Below are 8,056 nucleotides of genomic sequence, written 5' to 3'. Positions count from 1 at the left end.
TGCTGGACCTAAAATAGACCCGCTGTCCCTGACAGCTGGGCTGCCTGGGCCGGGCCAGCCGGTCCCTCGGGTGGGGGGCTGCGGCCCCGGGAGTCCCCGGAGAGGCTCCTTCGGGGGAGGAAGGAGGCGGGAGCTGTGCTGGGTCGGGGCCTGCAGGGGGGCGCGGGGACCGAGACCGCAGCGCCGGGACGGGGACGCCTGGGGCGCTGGACCCAGGGCAGGGCGAGCAGAGGCGCGGAGCGGGAGAGGCAAGTGGGGTCGAGCGCACGGGGTCGGGGGGGGGGGGATAGAGAGCGCGAGGCTGGGGGGGAAAACGGGGAGAGGAGAATGAATGAAGGGGGGGAGGGAGCCCGACGCCGGGAGCCCCGGGGGGGGGGGGGGAGCACGTGGAGCGCGAGAGCGGGGCGCGCGGGGAGCAGCGCAGGGAGCGGGGTGCGCCCCAGCGAGAGGGGGCGCCCCCGGAGAGGCGCACTCGGTTACGGGGAGAGGATGGACTAAACTGGGGAGGCTCGGTCCCCGGTGCGCCCGGGGGTACCTGCCGGGGAGGGGGCAGGAGCTGGGACCTGGGGCGGCTTGGAGAGGCCCCGGACACCCCGAGCCACGCTTCCAAGCACGGTGTTCAGATACCCGGGCCTGGTGTCACCGCAGGATGGGGTGGCCGTTGACGTCCTTCTCTCAGGGCGAAAGTGCATCTCCGCCCGTCTCGGGGGCATCTTAGATTCCGAGAAAAGAGGCGTCAGGGCAGCGGCGGCCGTGCAGGTGCTGCAGGTGCGCGCGTACCTGTCCGCCCGGCGCTGCTCCGCGCCCCTGCACGACCCGCTTTCTTTGTTAAGCACTTGGAGCGCTGGGACCTCGGCTCCTCCGGGGAGGAGGGAGCCCCGACGGCCAGTCCCCCAATTTCCTGGCTTCTCCTAGTCCTTTATTAGACTTAGTTGCTATGAGTGAATTGCCTCATGTTGTAAAAAGCACTTGCTACACCGGGATCACGATTTCCAGGGCCCGGTTCGCTAGGGCTCTCTGGTCTGGGTCTGTTCGGTTATTGCCTTTTTAGGGACACTGACTTCTGGGAGCGGGAGGGTGGGAGGAATTAGCCCCACTGCAGACTAGTCCCCCAAGAGGCACAGAGATGGGTGGACTCTCTCACATGGAGCACAAGAAGTGTGTGCGCACACACACCTGTGTAATAGAGCTTCTGAAGGGCTAAGAGAATCTATAGAAAAATCTATGATCTGGGTAGAAGCTTGTAAGGACAGAGAAACTGAGGAGAATATATATGAACTTTCCAAAGTATTGAATACCACGTGTTCGGAGACAGAAAGCTTTTAGTGGGCTGATTCTGTCACAAAACATTAAAAAGCAGGGAGATGGGTGAAAGGGGACAGATAGTTTTCAAGCCTGCGGCGGTAGATGAGCTCTTCCGTCAGAGTATGTAGTGCTAGGTGCTCCGAGGAGGCTGGTCCCCACTCGATTAATGGTAACAATCACACATATATATCAATTATTACATTTCTTTTATGTTAAATCCTCATAACAACCTCATGGGACAGATTCTATTATTATACTCATTTTACAGAGCAGGACAGAGACATAGACAGTATGAGGAACACAGACGGTCTTTGGAAGCCCTACGTGGTCATTAGTTATTCTTAAATCTAAATGAACAATTCTCTTTCACTTTGTATTTCATCAGAGGCAGAACTGGACAGGTGACTTTTAGGGAGCCAAAGCTGACCGTTTGGCCTGTGACAGACTAATCCTATGCTAAGAAAGCCAACACATGGTCATTTAGCTATAGACTGAATCCCCACAGCCCCAGAACTAGATTTTTTCAATAAGTGACATTTGGGAAATGCATAGTATGCCTATGGTTACCCATCGGTTTATCGAATCCTCAGGCCAAGCATAATAAATAGATCAGATGCAGACTTCTTGGTTAAATGTTTTTCTTCTTTCATGTCATTGCCCTTGTTTGTTTCCTCAGTGTTTTTCAGGAGTCTTTTCCTTTCTCTTCCTCCTTCTCCTTTGTACTGACTTACTGATAATTTCCAAGTATTTTTTTAAAAACAATTTAAGCCTTTTTTTTTTCTTTTTTAATTTTAACATACCTGAAGCATTGATTTAAAAAAAAAAAAAAAAAGCCCACAAAGGTTTAATGGGGTTTATGGCCACTTAGGTATTTTTAGATGTATCAAAATAATATGGTCTTTTAAAATGTACTTCATATATCACCTGAAGTCATCTTGCATGCCCCTGCTGCCCTGGTGACATCTTGTAGGAAGGGTATGAGGTGGGAGTAGGGGAGAGACAAAGAAAGGAAAGAACTCTCTACGAGCCAGACTTTACGCTAAGCCCTTTACAAATGTGAAATCTATTTAATGTTCACACACTCCTCCTTGTTATAGGTGTTTGTTATCTCCATTTTACAGAGGAGGAAATTGAAGCACATAGGAACTAAGGAAAGAGACAAGGGTCACCCAGCTAGTAAATGACAGCACTGGCATCAGAGCTTTAAGCCCCTTCTATGCCAGAGCTCCTGCTTCCAATAGAGCTGGCAGAATGAAAGTTAACTAGGAAAACAAAAACTTAAGGAGGAAAAAGGCTTACGGAGATGTTACACAACACGGTAGGATGTGCCCAATGGGAGGAATGGAACTGCCAAATGTCTTCCCTGTGACTGCTCATCTTCCTCTGGTCTTCCCTCTATTTTTGTAATGACCTAATTCCATTCCTTCATTCCCCAAACAATCACTCAGTATCATTATCTTCCAGGAACCCTGTTAGGGAGTGTCTTTTATCCCTGTTTCCCTAATACCTACCGAAGTCCTGGGCAAATACTAGGTGCCCAAGAAACATTTGTTGAATAAATGAATCAGTCTAGAGGAGGAAAGAATAAGCAAGCAAATGGTTGTACTAACAGCATGTTGAGGGCCAGGAAAAATTCAGATTTGAGCCCCTGAAGCTGGCTTGGGAAGGGGTCAGAGAACATTTCGAGACTTGGTAATGAAGCAGAAATAAAAGTCAGCCAGGCAAAGAAGTGAACAAACTGGGAGAGAATTCAACAGAGACCTGGAGAAAGGAGGAAGGAGAAAGTGGGAGCCACTCTGGGAATTTAGGAGTTCAGTAGTGGGAAGTGGAACTCCCATGAGAGGAGGTTGGGAGGGAGGTGTGGTCTGGGAGGCTCCCAAAGCTCTGGCCCACCCTTGAATTTTCAGAAGTGACCTGTGCTAAGGAGGAACACAATGACTGAATACAGAAATTAGCACCTTTTATTATTTCATCTTTCTATTATACACTCCTCTATTAGAGAACGTTAGTGTTTCAGACTCTTTAACACGTTAGGGTTTTAAACTCTGCACTCAAATGGAAATAGTAGACTTGGCTGTCCTCTGTTTGGGGAAATCAAATTATTTTTCTCATTCTCAAGGGGGATATTCTATTTTAACAAAGATACAATTGACACAATCACAAAAAAATATTCCCAAACAAATGCTTTTCTGTGTTTTTCTGGTTAGGGAGGGGTAGCTGGGGAGAATTTCTCTCCTTATTTTAGTTTTTAGTGGCTTTGTTTATTTTAGTGTGTTACAGAAGAGTCTGGAAGGAAAAAAGCATTTTAAAAAAATGAAGTGAGATCGGGCATGGAGTGACAGTAATGATGTCAACCTCTTAGCTCCAAAGTAGATGTTTATGCCAGTTAAGATTCTGGCTTTTGATAACAGACTTGGAAAATGCAATTCCCAGAGTCTCTTGTTTTTTTTTGTTTTTTTTTTAGAGATCTTTTATACCAGTTTTCCATCCCAGGCTCAGAAGTCTGCATGCCTCTTCACTATTTCCACACTTGTAAAATACTCTCGTAGTTAAACTGTTATTTGGAAGGGAATTCGAACGGTAAATGAAATCCACAAATAATCCAAAACCTAATTTCAGTTAATACACTAAATCCTCCACTTTTTAGCGTTATATCCTTGGGCAAGTTTTTAAATCTTTTTTGAGCTTCATTGTCTTCAGCTATAAAATTGAGATCATACTGGCTCCTGTCTCATGGGATTATTATGAGGATTAAATGAGTTAACACATGTAAAATGCTCAGACTAATGCCTGATTCATAGTGAGCACTCAATGTGGGACAGCCATTACTGTTAATGTCATCACTTGGACACCCAAAGCATTATTTGAAATGTTAACGAATGTCTATAATAGAGGTTCTTTGGTGTTTTCCTCTGTCAAAACAAAAATGAAGGAAACAGAAGAGAGGAAATGAAAAAAGAGATAAATAATACTCACAAAGGACAGTCCAGCCCAGAATAACGTCATTCCCTGTATAAGAAGATTGAAATGTTCCCTTCCTGTTGGCTATTTGCCCCTATTTCTTTTGATCAGTCTAGTGTGTATCCATCATTAAAATGCACACCATCTCCAGTTCCCTTGCTTTCTCTCCTTTTTCCCTCCTTGGTCACTCCCGTCTCCATGGTGCCACACACAGTGCCTGGTGCAAACAGATACTCACGCATGTTTGCTGAGTGAATGAAGGAAGGAGCACCTATTGTGTTCTTTATAATAGTGTTTATTCTTCAGTTAAGCGTGTTTTCACTGCAATATTAAAGGCCTTGGCAAAGTGAATTTATGCACTACCGGCAGTCAATACAAATATTTTTCAATTAAATTGTTTATCCAGTGTGCATTATTGCACACAATTAAGCATGCGGGCTGGGGAATCCGGGTGTATGGATGCCAATCCCTGTGCCACACAGTTGGGCTTCCTGGATTCCGATCTTGGCTCTCTCACTGGGTGGGACTTCCAGGCTTCCAATTTGGGTCTCCCGCTTTCTACCTGAGCGATCCAGATTGAGCTAGTTACTTAACCTGAGTGCTTCATTCTCTTCAGCTATAAAATGAGGGACACATTTCCTACTTCATGAACATTTTTTTGAGGATAAAATGGAATTATATATGGCTCATGGAGAGCATTAGGAGTGTTTTTTAAACAGTTAAAAGAGTCTTGTTTTCCAATTAGGTGCAATACGAATGCCTACCTTATAAAATTGGTGTGATACCAATGGAACGTAATAAACTCTCAAAAATGTTCCTATTCCTATTGCTTTTATTGCATATCCTTATTTATATTTTTCACAAAGGAGTTAAGGCCGTGATTCGGCTTTTCCATTTTTTTTCTTTCCTTCCTTCTCCGCCTTCCCTTCCCTTCCTTCCTTCCTTCCCTTCCCTTCCTTCCCTTCCCTTCCCTTCCTCTCCTTCCTTTCCTCCCTTCCCTTCTTCCCCTTCCCTTCCTTCCTTCCCTTCCCTTTTTCCCTTCCTTCCTTTCTTTCCCTTCCCTTCCTTCCTTCCCTCCTTCCTTTCCTCCTTCCTTCCCTTCCTTCCTTCTTCCTTTCCTTCCCTTCCTCCGTTCTTCCCTTCCTTTCCTCCTTCCTTCCTTCCCTCCCTTCCCTCCTTCCTTCCTTCCCTTCCTTCCTTCTGTCCCTCCTTTTCCTCCTTCCTCTCCTTCCTTTCCTCCCTTCCCTTCTTCCCCTTCCCTTCCTTTCTTTCCCTTCCCTTCCTTCCTTCCCTCCTTCCTTTCCTCCTTCCCTCCCTTCTTTCTTCCGTTCCTTTCCTTCCTTCCTTCCTCCCTTCCCTCCCTTCCTTCCTTCTGTCCCTCCTTTTCCTCCTTCCTTCCCTTCCTTCCTTCCTTCCTTCCTTCCTTCCTTCCTTCCTTCCTTCCTTCCTTCTGTCCTTCCTTTCCTTCTTTCCTTCCTTCCCTCCTTCCTTTCTTTCCCTCCTCCCCATCCTTCCTTCCCTTTCTTTCCTTCCTTCCTCCCCTTCCTTCCTTCTCTATCCATCGAAAGTCGTATTGATCCTACCTGACGCTTCAGGGTCACTTTTCCTCCCCACCCACCCTGGTGTTTGTCCTGTCATTTTGCCTTGCGTCATCCGCGCCTTTTACACCGCATACTCCTCAGGACAAGGACTTTGCTCTTTGTTTTGGCATAATTCTATAACCCCGGGTACACTCCTGGCGCTATAAAAATGTTAAAGAAGAAAAAGAAAAAAAGAGGGGAAAAAAAAAAAAAGGAGGCAATCCCCCAGGAGGCCAGCCCGGCGGGCGGCGGGTGCTGTCCAGCAGCATCTCCATCTCCGGCCGCGCCTGGCGGCTCGGGGCCCGCGTCCTGCTCTGCGGCCGTGCGCGGGGACCTGCGGGGACCTGCGGGGACCCCCGGGGACAGCCCGCGCGCTCCGAGGCTGGCGGCTTCTGCTGGGACTTCGCCAGAGGAACCAGTGAGTGAGTGAGACGTGGCAAGGACCTGGAGGAGGAGGAGGGGTGAGGCAGGGCAGCCGCGGGGCTCTAAGAGGGGTTTCCTGCGTGCGCCTGTGGCCCCCGGGCCGTGGCCTCGGGCTCTGGATCGTCCCCAAAGGGCAGGCGCGTGGGCACGCGGGCGGGATGCGCCTGAGGCCCTATGCGCCAGCCGATCTGGACCTACTAACCGGAGAGCATTTGTGTTTCCAGCCTGGCTTTGGGAGCGTCTGCAAAGCCATCAAATGGGTTGCAGCCCTGCAGACCTGGAGCGATTTTATCATAGGCCCGAGAACACATCATCCCTGTGTTATTCCTTTTTTGGGTTCTTGAGGCAATGGTGTAGAAACAGCACACTTAAAAATATGACGCTTTGTTGGCATGTGTCACGGTGCTGATTTTAATTATACTTGCAGTACAGAGGAGTCCGTGCTATCCGTGGTGGACTTACATATATTTAAAGTTTTTATTTTGAAGTGATTGTACAGTCACCAGAAGTTGTAAAGGTGGCACAGAGAGGGCCCCCCCCCCCGTCTTTCACCCAGTTTCCTCCAGTGGTTACATTGGGCATGATTTTCATATAAGATCAAAACTCAGACTTTGATGTTGGTACTATATGTGTGTACAAAACGTATGTATCGTTTCCACGTCATTCGATCACACGCGAAGGTTTGTGCAGCCACCAGCACAACCAAGGTACGGAACTTGCATCACTTGAAAGATCCCCCTGCTGGGATTCCTTTACAGCCACACTTGCCTCCTTACCCCTTCCCCTGACAACAGATGTTTCCCTGCTCTATATTTTAATTGTTTTTGCAAATGTTATGTAAGCAGAATCACACTGTGATCTCTTTGAGACTGGTTTTTGTCTCTTTTGACTGGTTATGCCGAATGCATAACATTCTAGAGGTCTAGAGATACGTTGCTGTATCCAAAGTTGGGTCCTTTTTATCACTGAATAGTATTCCAGTTGCTTCACCACATTTAGTGGTAGCGTTTTTCTTCTTCCCCTTCCCCTTCCTCTTCCCCTTCCCCTTCTCCTTCTCCTTCTTCTCTTCTTCTTCTTTCTTCTTCTTCTTCTTCTTCTTCTTCTTCTTCTTCTTCTTCTTCTTCTTCTTCTTCTTCCTCTTCCTCTTCCTCTTCCTCTTCCTCTTCCTCTTCTTCTCAATTGATATATTTGTCTAGAACTTCAGTTGGATACTGACGGTACTCAGTAAGAGTGTGAGAACAAAATTTGAATGTGTTTTCAACTTCAAAATGACCTTTGTGTGTGATAGGGCCAAAGGATATATAAGCTACGTTTTAATTTAAAGCAGAGACCACCAGAGGAGTGCAGAGGAGAAAAGGAATGTGGCAGAGAAAAGGATGTATTTAGACAGTTAAGATCCAAAACCTGGCACTTTTTAAGATTTCCACACCAATAGGACAATCTATTCTGTGATTCTTATCTTTGGTTAGGGCAACTCAGATTTCTTGAAGCTGATTTTAAAAATGCTTCTGCAATAGGGAATCCCTTGCCAGTCTGTGCAGTCAACATAGCTGATAACTCAAGGACACGGCTGGAAATGACCATGAGTGACTCTAGTTTGAGGAGGGTCACCAGAGTCAAAATAACATCTTTAGCCCCAGGGCAACTGTGGAGGGTCCTGAGACTCTCCTTGGCCACTCACCCCACCCACCAGTGGGAGGAGCATCACCCAGAGTTCACTTAAGTCAGATTTTAAAAGGAGGCTGTGACTCTTCACCCGAACACCCACAAGTGACTTGAACCTGCAC

At 47.3% G+C, this 8,056-nt stretch overlaps 1 protein-coding gene across 2 annotated transcripts in view; it reads left to right on the top strand.

The window, feature by feature from the left end:
* The window catches only part of SLC38A4 (solute carrier family 38 member 4), an 84,115-nt gene that overhangs the window by 15,132 nt on the left and 60,927 nt on the right, over positions 1 to 8,056 (top strand). The window contains exon 1 of one of the 2 annotated variants that reach the window (XM_038577440.1): positions 124 to 248. The exons of the other annotated variant lie outside the window; for it this stretch is intronic. The gene's annotated coding sequence lies outside the window, so the exon portion shown is untranslated. Of the gene's footprint in view, positions 1 to 123; positions 249 to 8,056 lie in introns of those variants that run through there. 2 annotated transcript variants of the gene reach the window in all.

Source organism: Canis lupus, chromosome 27 (assembly GCF_011100685.1).
Source record: "Canis lupus familiaris isolate Mischka breed German Shepherd chromosome 27, alternate assembly UU_Cfam_GSD_1.0, whole genome shotgun sequence".
Lineage (NCBI taxonomy): Eukaryota > Metazoa > Chordata > Mammalia > Carnivora > Canidae > Canis > Canis lupus.
Note: the sequence above shows the minus strand (reverse complement) of the source record. Positions and strands in the feature narration are given on the sequence as shown.